This window comes from Bos grunniens, chromosome 1 (assembly GCF_055505025.1).
Source record: "Bos grunniens cultivar Pamir isolate PY7600 chromosome 1, Bosgru_T2T1.0, whole genome shotgun sequence".
Lineage (NCBI taxonomy): Eukaryota > Metazoa > Chordata > Mammalia > Artiodactyla > Bovidae > Bos > Bos grunniens.
The window spans coordinates 93,960,538-93,972,862 of record NC_141165.1 but is presented as its reverse complement, the minus strand read 5'-3'; the positions used below and the strand labels follow the sequence as shown (position 1 = coordinate 93,972,862).

The window sequence follows — 12,325 nt, the reverse complement described above, 5'->3', positions numbered from 1 at the left end:
TAGCAGTTGCAGTGAGAGAAACTGGCAAGGCTTGCAACCCAGTTATGACCACTCAACAGCTACTGAAGAATAAGCACCAGCACAAGAAAATGCAATGATTTAGGAAACACTTTTTGCAAGTTAAAAATTTGGGTTACTCAACTAATCTCACCATTTCAGAATTTTGGATGCTAAGGAGACCTTACAAATCATTGATTTTGCCTCTCAGTTTCATTGCAGAGAAATGGAGCCTGAGAGAGATGGATGGCCCCATCTAAGGTCACACAGTTTGCTGTTTACAGAAACCCAAATACATTAATTCCCAGTCCAATACTCACTTCTTTACAACACAGAGTCTCTATGTGTATCCAGCCATAGATAATCTCACACTTTTTATGATCTGTGGACTAAAAAGGGATTTCCGCAGACAGGATTAATATCTTTAGAGCTCTCTCGAGGGAATGGGAAAGGCCTATTAGAGGAAAGAGAAGCAAATAAGCAAAGATCTGGGAAGCTTCAAGAGCAAGCTAAAAACACAACATTCCCCTGCTGTTAGCCTTCGTGACAGTTCAGTGAAAGCAGAATATCTATGGTATTTACAGGGGAAATTAAGAATCCTCTTCAGGCTGACTTAACTCTATGCTGTGCTTAGTCACTCAGTCCTGTCTGACTCTGTGACCCCATGGACTGTAGCCTGCCAGGCTCCCCTGTCCATGGGAATTCTCCAGACAAGAATACCAGAGTGAGTTGCCATGCCCTCCTCCAGGGGATCTTCCCAACCCAGGGATCAAACCCAGGTCTCCTGCACTGCAGGCAGATTCTTTACTGTCTGAGCCGCTCTAATATGGAATATTTTGCTATGAATCCACTACCATTTGGCCACACTACTTTACTTGGTTTTGCCCCATTCATGTAGCCCAACTAGTTCCCTTCACCCTGAGAATACCATGTACTTGGAATATTTACAGGTGGTACCAGTATCAGGTTTTATTTTTATTATCTTTAATTCTCCTTATGACTTTACAAATTAGATGTGATCATCATTCTTGTTCAATAGGTAAAGTAACAGAAGCTCAGAATGTATAAGAAATACCTCATAGGTAATACAATTAATAAGATCTAGGGCCAGAAATCAAACCAGGCACTGGTGATACCCAAGCCTTTGGTCTTCTCACACAACACAAAAAGACCACCTGAGCTGAATGCTGCATTCCCAACCAGCACATACTATTGACCAGAGTGCTGAGTAAGTGTTCTGGTTTGCTGGACAGGAAGAGTGTCCTTCATGGGTGTCTAGAATAATCAATGGCAAGAAAATCATTCATTGGTAAAGAGTCATGGGCTATAAAAGCAGGATGAAAGAGAATCAGAAAAAATAATAATAATTAAAATAATACATAACTGGTGCCAGGAACTATTTCACACACCTCACAAAATATATTGTTATTTAGTTCTTACAAGTCTAGGAAGTGGTTATATGGCAGAAGAGGAAATGGGAGGCTTTTAGACTTAGGTGACCTCTCAAAGTCACACAGCTAGGAAATATCGAAAGTCTATTTTGAGAGCCTACTTTCTTAATCTGGAAGGTTAAAATCACCTGAAATAGAAATAAATAGAGAAACAAAAGAAACTTGCAGGTAACTGGAAATTTAACAGGACAAAGTGAACACAATATTAAAATCTGCAGCTTTTACTTAAAGGAAAATAATTGTTGTTAATGACTAGCCTAAGAGATCTCTAAAGTACTTTCTTAAGTTTTATAAAGCTTAAGTTGGATTTTTTTTTCCTATGTGAGACTTAATATAAGCCTCCAGATATGAATTAGAAATTACATTATTTGTCTCCATGCAATACAGTTTGTTTAGCATGAAATTGAGCAGTGCAATTGTTTACTATTAATGATTAGAAAACCAATTGTTGTGTGATTCACCATAAACGATAATAGAACATGAAAAATGTATGACCACTATTCGGTCTGCAGAGCCATATCAGATTAAGAACAAGAGTAAGATACAAGTCATGATGACTCTCATTTCTGACCTGCATAAGAAAACAGAGTTTTCAACTCTCACCGTCAGTTCCTTGGTAACCTAAAAAAAAAAAAAAAAAAGGCAGCCTCATGGGTTACAAAGTACAGTTAGCTAAATACCCTACCCTTCATCTTGTCCTCTCTTCCCAAATTAAATGTCATATTATGGAGAATCTAGGTGCTTAAGAGGTAACTTCAGACACATGGGTGCTAAAAATATAGGTCAGGTTTGATTTTGGCCTTATCATTTACTAACTGTTTGTGACCTTGGATGATACAGTCGGAATGTCTGGTCACTCTCCAGTATCCATTCTTACCTTTTAGTATGGTAGAATTTTTAGTTGGGCACCCTGTCACCCAGAACACAGACTACATTCCCTGGGTTGCCTTACAGCTATTTCCCAGACATGTCCTGTATGACTAATTGTCCTACAAGAAATTCCTGAAAAGAAATCTGTTATACCCTTTTCCCATTGTTATTCATTCTTCCCTCAATCCTATTCCCTAAAGAAGAAAAAAAAAAAAATAGATTCAATCCTGATTAATAAGGCCAAGGTCATATGCAATGCATGACAGAATGAGGAACTGGTAGAGGTCTTGGTCTCTGAAGACTTGGGACAGAATTACAATATAGCATCCAAACCCTGTATAAACACCACTGCACATTTACATGATAGAGAAATGTGCTGCTAACTACTTAACTGTTATTTTAAGATTTTCTCATATTTTATTCAAACCAACTCTGAACAAATGCTGACGAGCTATATAAAATGAGAATACTAGTACATATGTAGCTCAGGGGTATATCTTGAGGATTAAATGAGGAAATGCATGCAACTACAAGGCCTGAATTTCCACAGTTTACTGTGATCCACACAGTCAAAGGCTTTGGCATAGTCAATAAAGCAGAAATAGATGTTTTTCTGGAACTCTCTTGCTTTTTCCATGATCCAGCGGATGTTGGCAATTTGATCTCTGGTTCCTCTGCCTTTTCTAAAACCAGCTTGAACATCAGAAAGTTCACGGTTCACATATTGCTGAAGCCTGGCTTGGAGAATTTTGAGCATTACTTTACTAGCGTGTGAGATGAGTGTAATTGTGCGGTAGTTTGAGCATTCTTTGCCATTGCCTTTCTTTGGGATTGGAATGAAAACTGACTTTTTCCAGTCCTGTGGCCACTGCTGAGTTTTCCAAATTTGCTGGCATATTGAGTGCAGCACTGTCACAGCATCATCTTTCAGGATTTGGAATAGCTCAACTGGAATTCCATCACCTCCACTAGCTTTGTTCATAGTGATGCTTCCTAAGGCCCACTTGAATTCACATTCCAGGATGTCTGGCTTGAGGTCAGTGATCACACCATTGTGATTATCTGGGTCATGAAGATCTTTTTTGTACAGTTCTTCTGTGTATTCTTGCCACCTCTTCTTATTATCTTCTGCTTCTGTTAGGTCCATACTATTTCTGTCCTTTATCCTTTATTTCTGCTTTATTGACTATGCCAAAGCCTTTGACTGTGTGGATCACAATAAACTGTGGAAAATTCTGAAGGAGATGGGAATACCAGACCACCTGATCTGCCTCTTGAGAAATTTGTATGCAGGTCAGGAAACAACAGTTAGAACTGGACATGGAACAACAGACTGGTTCCAAATAGGAAAAGGAGTACGTCAAGGCTGTATATTGTCACCCTGCTTATTTAACTTCTATGCAGAGTACATCATGAGAAACATTGGACTGGAAGAAGCACAAGCTGGAATCAAGATTGCCAGGAGAAATATCAATAACCTCAGATATGCAGATGACACCACCCTTATGGCAGAAAGTGAAGAGGAACTAAAAAGCCTCTTGATGAAAGTGAAAGTGGAGAGTGAAAAAGTTGGCTTAAAGTTCAACATTCAGAAAATGAAGATCATGGCATCCAGTCCCACCACTTCATGGGAAATAGATGGGGAAACAGTGGAAACAGTGTCAGACTTTATTTTGGGGGACTCCAAAATCACTGCAGATGGTGACTGCAGCCATGAAATTAAAAGATGGTTACTCCTTGGAAGGAAAGTTATGACCAACCTAGATAGCATATTCAAAAGCAGAGACATTACTTTGCCAACAAAGGTCCGTCTACTCAAGGCTATGGTTTTTCCTGTGGTCATGTATGGATGTGAGATTTGGACTGTGAAGAAGGCTGAGCGCTGAAGAATTGATGCTTTTGAACTGTGGTGTTGGAGAAGACTCTTGAGAGTCCCTTGGACTGCAAGGAGATCCAACCAGTCCATTCTGAAGATCAGCCCTGGGATTTCTTTGGAAGGAATGATGCTAAAGCTGAAACTCCAGTACTTTGGCCACCTCATGCGAAGAGTTGATTTATTGGAAAAGACTCTGATGCTGGGAAAGATTGAAGGCGGGAGGAGAAGGGGACGACAGAGGATGAGATGGCTGGATGGCATCACTGACTCAATGGACCTGAGTCTGGGTGAGCTCCGGGAGTTGGTGATGGACAGGGAGGCCTGGCGTGCTGTGATTCATGGGGTCGCAAAGAGTCGGACACGACTGAGCTACTGAACTGAACTGAACAAGGCCTGAATAATAATTAAATATTTGTTAGTAGTGTTACAATAGAATGATAGTATTATAATTCTTGACTAATGAAAACCATTTTCTTGTCTCAGGTATTACTCAGGAATTATGATAATTCAGGTATTTCCTCGGACTAAAACATTATAAGAAAAAAAAATAAATTGTTTTATGAAGAAAACACTTAACAAAATTTAACAGCTATTCATGATAAAAGTATGTCAGTGTGGATATACAGAAACATATATGAATATAATAAAGGTCATTTATGACAAGCTCACAGCTAACATCATATTCAACAGTGAAAAGCTAAAAGCTTTTCCTCTAAAATCAGGAACAAGACATGGATGCCAATTCTCACAACTTCTATTTAATATAATATTGGAAGTCCTAACCATGTCAATCAGACAATAAAAATAAATAAAAGGCTCCCAAATTGGGAGAGAAGAAGTAAATCTGTCACTATTTGCTGATGCTGTGAAAGTCTATATGAATATCTGAAAATCTACCTATAAAGTATCTGAACTAACAAAGGAATCAGTAAAGTTGTAGGAAACAAGATTAACATGCAGAAAACTGTTGCTTTTCTATATATTAATAATCAATTATCAGAAAGAAAGAATAAGAAAACAATCTTGTTTAAAATCATATCAAAAAGATAAAATTCCTAGAAATAAAGATAACCAAGGGAGTGAAAGACCTATATTCTGAAAACTATAAAACATTTATGAAGAAACTTGAAAATGTTACAGAAAGGGAAAGATATCTTAAGTTCCTGTATTGAAAGAATTATTTTTAATGGTCATACTACCCAAAGCAATCTACAGATTTAAAGCAATCTCTATCAAAATGCCAGTGACATTTTTCATAGAACTATAAAAAAAAATCCTAAAATTATTTAGAACCACAAAAGATCCTGAATTGCCAAAGCAATATTGAGGAATCACACTCCCTGACTTCAGACTATACTACAAAGCTATCATAATAAAAACTGCATAGTACTGGCACAAAAACAAACACGTGTATCAGTGGAACAGAATAGAGAGCCCAGAAATAAATCCTATGGTCAATTAATCTATTACAGAGGAGGCAAGAATATACAGTGGAGAAAAGAATAGAGAAAATATAGTCTCGTCAATAAGTGGTACTAGGAAAATTGGACAGCTACATATAAAATACTTAGAACATTTTCTCATTCCCTATAGAAAAATGAACTCGAATTTAAGATCTAAACACAAGACCTAAAACCACTCAATTCCTAGAAGAGAACATAGGCAGAACACTATGACATAAATTATAGAAATATTTTTTTGATCAGTCTCCTAAGGCAAATGAAAGCAAAAATAAACAATGGGTACCTAATTCAAAGAGTTTGCACAGGAATGAAAATCACTGACAAAATAAAAAGACAACTTACTGAATGGGAGAAAATATTTGAAAATATGATCAATAAGGGGTTAAGGTCCAAAATAGATAAACATCTCATTCAACTCATATAAAAAACAAACAAACAAGTAACCAGGTTAAAAAATGGGCAGAGGACCTGAATAGACATTTTTCAAAAGAAGATATACAAATGGCTAACAGGCACGTGAAAAGATGCTCAACATTGCTAGTCATTAGAGAAATGCTGATCAAAATCACAATGAGATATCACCTCACCCCTGTTAGAATGGCTATCAGCCCCAAATCTACAAATATCAAATACCAGCAGGGAGGTGGGAAAAATGGAACCCCTGGACATTGTTGGTGAGAATGTAAATTGGGGCAGTCATGATGGTAAACAGTACGGAGGTTCCTCAGAAAACTAAAAATAGAACTACCATATGATCAAGCAATTCTACTTCTGGGTATTATCTAAAAAACAATGAAAACACTAGTTTGAAAAGATACATGCACCCCACTGTTCATAGCAGCACTATTTACAGGCAACCTAAGTGTCCATCAACAGATGAAGGGATAAAGATCTGGTACACACACACACATTTGATCTTTACCATTTGTCACTCACCTAAAATTAATATCTTCAATTTCAGGCTCTGCCTCTTTCAACATCCCAGATGATGACCCTCAACCCATTTTCTTGGGTAAACTATCCTTACCTATTCCATTCGTTCCCCTGTTAAAGCAGAAGAGTAGAGTAGGAGTCATTGCTAGTGTTTTATCAACTTCTTCCACAGCAGGAGTAGACAAGCCCCTCATGGTAGCTTACCTTCTGCAGTACTATATTTGTAACCACATCCTAGGGCTTCCTCAGCTACTACTGAAGGCCTGGTCCCACTCACTATACCACAAATCTTCCTTCTCTCATGTGAAAGATACTTGTCTCCCTTTGTCCTCCACTGGACATAGTTTTAAAGGGTAGAGAGGTCCAATGCAAAGAACTTCGGTTTTGAAGCAGACTGAATCTGAGTACCAGCTCTGCTAACCACTGGCTACGTGCTTGAGTGCATGGTAAGTTGTGTCAGTCATGTCCGACTCTTTGCGACCCCGTGGACTGTAGCCTGCCAGGTTCCCCTATCCATGAGATTCTCCTGGCAAGAATACTGGAGTGAGTTGCCATACCCTCCTCCAGGAGATCTTTCTGACCCAGGGACCAAACCATCTCTTACGTCTCCTTCTTTGGCAGGCAGGTTCTTTACCACTAGCACCACCTGCGAAGCTCAAATGTGTGTGTGTGTGTGTGTGTGTGTGTAACTTGTTATTGTTCAGTCACTAAATCGTGTCTGACCCTTTGCAGCTGCATGAACTGTACCATGCCAGGTTCTTCTCTCCTCCACTATTTTCCAGAGTTTGTTCGAATTCACGTCTATTGAGTCCGTGATGTCATCTAACCATCTCATCCTCTACCACCCCTTTCTTCTTTTGCCTTCAATCTTTCCCAACATAAAGTCTTTTCTAATGAGTTGCCTCTTTGCATCAGGTGACCAAAGTATTAGAACTTCAGCTTCGTATCAGTCCTTCCAATGAATATTCAGGGTTGATTTATTTTAGGATTGACTGGTTTGATTTCCTTGCTGTCCAAGGGACTCTCAAGAGTCTTCTTTAGTACCTCAATTCAAAAGTATCCATTCTTTGGTACTCAGCCTTCTTCATGGTCCAACTCTCACATCTGTACATGACTACTAGAAAAAGCATAGCTTTGACTATATGGACCTTTGTCAGCAAAGTGATGTCTACTTTTTAATATGCTATCTAGGTTTGTCATAGCTTTCCTTTCAAGGTGCGAGTGGGATGTGTAGCATGTAATGTTATATACATGTTATATGTAGCTATGCACAATTCTATGTGTGAATTACACACAATAGATATTATATTACATATAATATTAAATTCTGTGTGTCTATGTGTGTATATATATGTGTGTATACACACACACACACACACATATATATATATATATATATATATATATATATATATATAAATAAAATAAGATGTGCTGCGGGGACTTCCCTGCCGGCTCAGTGGTAAAGAATCTTCCTGCCAATGCAGGAGACACAGGTTCAATCCCTGATGTGGGAAGATCCCACATGCCGCAGAACAACTAAGCCTATGCGCTACACTATTGAGTCAGTGCTCAAGAGCCTGGGAGCCATAACTAATGCACCCATGTGCCATAATTACTGAAAACTGTGCATGTAGAGCCCATGCTCTGCAACAGGAGAAGCCACTGCAATGAGAAGCTCCTGCTTGCCACAATTAGAGAAAATTTCATGTAGCAATAAAGACCCAGCACAACCAATAACAAATAAATAAATAAAATAATATATTTTAAAAAAGATGTACTGTGATGTAAAGACAAATCATCAGGAACAAAATCCCGTTTGATTTGTTACCTACTTTGAGGAGATACATGTGCTTCATATCCAGTTTAATTAACAAATTCAGATTCCTGGTCCACCGGAAAAAAAAAAGTATCCAAACCTTGACCCCAGGATTAATAAAAAACTTCGTAAATGAGGAATCATTAGAGGATGTGAACCAAAAACAAACAGTCAAAGCAAAACTAAAACTTACAAAGTAAAATAGAATTTGCCTTGGATGCATGATTTAGGAAAGTACATAAAATATGTGGCAGATTTAAAAGCTGAAGTTGGAAAAACAGAGTTTCCTCATAAGGAGAGCTCGAGCCAGAAATGTCAGATTTTCACCATTATATTCTAAATCTGAATTTATATAAAAATAATTGAAGGCAAGTTATTTGTTTTGAAAACCTACCTCCTACCTTCACATTATATTTTGTCTGGGAAACAGATGTAAAAATAGCTCATTGCCACATGCCCAGAATAGAACACAGACTGCGTGTGGATGGAAGCCCTTCGTGTCCTCTCTGCCCAGTACAGTGGGGAAAGGGATCCGTGTGCTGGGCTTCACAGGAGAGGGAAGGGGCCTGGTGGAAGGAGGGCAGTGTGCCCGGAAAGGAGCCAGGGTGTGGAGGAGACAGATGGCACCGGTGGGTGCTGAGCCGGTGAAGGCGGGTAAGCTGCCCTCGTTCCATCCTGTTGAGCACTCGGGCAGTGGCTTCAGAATTAGTTATCACTGCCCTTCGGTGTTCTCATTAGCTCAACAATGTCAGGTGCAGAGGTTTGGGGCCTTCCTGCTGATGCCCAGGGGAAGACTTAGTCTGAGCTAAACACTCTCAGGGGTCAAGTTACCAGACTGGAGGGGTCAGAAGTGCCGACAGTTGATTCTGAGTCAATGCAGACACTACGAGCAGACAGTGAGATCAGAAAAGACTGTAAATCCAAAATCAGGAACACAGGAAAGAGTTTCTAAGCTGTGCTGAACATCAGAAAGAACTGTAAAATGTGTTCAGGAGAGCAATGGAACAAAGCAGAAAGACTAGTAACCTAGAAATCTAAAGACCTGGATTTTAAGCTAGGCTCCATCACACACTACGTGTTTGATCGTGGAGAAGTCATCTAGCTTTTAAGCACCAATCTATCACCAAAGTTCTTAATTTATCCAAAGCGAAAAGTCTTCATCTACAAAATGGATAAAGTAACAGAATCTTTCTCATCTGAATTTTTTAAGAATTAAATGAGCTAACACATGTAAAGACAATAGCACATATTAATAGTAAGCATTCAGTAAATGTTAATTGTCATTCCTGCTGTTACTCATCATTATGTCTATCTCAAAGGGATTCTCTGCAGACCAATCAAATGAGACATTATGTCTAAGCCTGGGCCCTGGTTACACTGGTTCTCAGACTCAGCTTTGCCACCTGACCTGGTCTATCACTCCTGTCCACACTCATTTGATGTCTAAGGGAACATCAATCTGAAGCTATGTAACAAGCTGCTGACAGCCCCTGACACCAATGTCATGAGCGGTGAATTGTATGAACAGGCAAGATGGTGATTATTCAAGAAGATGAAACTGACAGGAATACGGAGGGCTGAAACACCAGTAACAACCCCCTCCATTAATTGCCCGATTAAAGTCAAATCCAGTGTGATCAAGAGTGAAGTCTGCCAATTTCAAGCAAAATAAAACATATGAAAACATACACAGATGAAGAAAGGAGGGAAAGAATTTGATAGAGATGACAAATTTGATAGTGATTACATCTGGCCTGAAGGAGAAATTTTATTTTATTCTTTATACTTGCTTGCCTCCAAAATTTTGTGCAGTGCACATTTTATTTAAAAAAATGTATAAAAGACAAAAATGTAAGTCCAGGCCCCTCTAAATGGAAGAGATGTAAGACCATATTGTAGGGAGCAGAGGAAGCAGGGAATCTGAAGCTACATCCAAAGTAGTATTTCATTCTTGCATCCCTTCTTTCTGTTTCCATGGTCACTTACCTCCCTATTCTGGATCTGTATCACCAGATGATCATAAAACTATTTTGCAATGTATCTACTCACTTCCATGCTCCCTTTGAAGCCGTCTCTCCCACACAGCTAGACACATTCTGCAACAAACACCATCTTTGCCAGTCACCTCCTTGATGTCCTGTCACATTGGATATCACTCAACAGGTGTCCACTGTTCAGCAGATTTTCTTAACTATTCCTCTGTTATAGTTTCTTCCCCACTTCTATTTCTCACTAAAACTTAATGAGGCCTCTAACTTTCAGCTAAACCAGGCGTTCTCAAAGTGTGGTCCATGGACTACCAGTGTCAGCATCACTTGGAAACTAGAAATGTTACTTTTGGTCCCACCTCAGACCCCAGAATCAGAAACTCTGTGGTTTATCAAGCTATTCAGGTGTTGACCACAAAAAGTGGTAAAGTTCGAGAGGCAAATTCAAAACATTGATCTAAATTGACCAGCCAGTTCCTTTCAAACCTTGCTCGTTCAATTCTTACCTGGACACCTTTGTACACAGTGTGGAGGCTTTGCAATGAATCAACTTGGGTGGGATGACTATATTTCACAGAATTTCCTTACCTGGTGGTTTCTCGTTAGGCTGGGTGACCAGAGATTCAAGTGCGCTTCCAGCCGGAAGTGAAGAGCCGCCATTTTGTAGCTCACACTTGTTGTTACTTACCTGCTGAGTTGCTTTGTGGGTTGAGGTAGTAGCTGGATCTGAAATGGCTCCTCCTTCACCTGAATCCTCCTTCACCTTCTCTAACTCTTGGGCCAGACAGGCACTGAGCTCCATGATGAGGGGCCTCAGCTTCTCCTGTGGACACACACTATCAACGTCAGAGGCAGTGAGAACCATGGGACTGTGGGTTCCCATTTGTCTTTGCTCTTCCCATCTTACACCCATCTTCTCCTCCCCAATGCACAGACTCTACAATCTCCTGCATCAGATGAAAAGATAACAGCTTTATAGCATGAGCTGTCAGCGAGATAGGAAAGGAAGAGGAAAGGTGAAGAGCAAGTGTGTACAGAAAGGTGTCCCTGACCTCCACTGCAAATCTCACTAATCCTCAATTTCTCCTTCACACTCTTGCATGCTCAGGAGAACTCAGCTCAAACATGAGCTCCAGGAAATCTTCCAGATGAATCCTATTCCCATTCTAGTTTATCTGAATTTTGAAAGATGTGCTGTCCTTCTTTGTTCCCCCACACTCCAGTAAAGCAAATTCTATTTACTATGTTTTGTAACATCAGCTTATTTCCCTTCATATTCTTCCTGGACATTATTCATCACTCTCAATGTTTCATGAACAGATAGGTGATATTCAAATATATGTCTTTTATCTGGACCTCTTTCCTGAACGTCAAGCCATATACATAATTGCCACCTGAACATCTCACATGGATATCTCTCAGGTTTCTTTAACAGGTTCAAAACGGAACTTTTCACACAACCAATTCCAACGTTTTTGTGTTTTCTATCAAAGACAAATGGACCTCTATCCACGCTGTTCACCAGACTCAAGCCATGACCTGCGTTTATCCTAGATGCCCCACTCATCCTTTCCCCCAAATTCAATCATATTACTGACTCATCCACATGTTTCCTCCTTGATCCTAACCACCTCTCTTCCCTTGTTTTAGGGACAATGCACAAAATGGTTAAAATAATGGACTGCAAAAATGGGGGCTCAGGTAGACTTAAATTCTAGTTCTACTGATGACTACATACTAAGGCTCAGTTTCCTCAGCTGTAAAATGGAAAGAAATTAGTACCTATTTCAAATGACTGTTGTGTCTGTTAACACAGAAAATTCTTATTAAGCCATATACAGTCTCTGTCAAGTAGCAAATACTCAATAAATATGAGCTGTTTTGAGTCCTTCTGCTATTACTCAAAGCCAAGTCACAATTTCCTTCCT

General features: G+C 39.4%; 1 long non-coding RNA gene across 2 annotated transcripts in view; it reads right to left on the bottom strand.

The window, feature by feature from the left end:
• Positions 1–2,018: 2,018 nt before the first annotated feature.
• Positions 2,019–12,325, bottom strand: part of LOC147379948 (uncharacterized) — a 289,568-nt gene continuing 279,261 nt past the window's right edge. For both annotated transcript variants that reach the window (XR_015165191.1, XR_015165189.1), the window contains 2 exons: positions 11,086–11,220; positions 2,019–2,069 (listed from right to left, as the gene is read on the bottom strand). This is a non-coding gene — a long non-coding RNA (uncharacterized LOC147379948). The remainder of the gene's footprint in view (positions 2,070–11,085; positions 11,221–12,325) is intronic.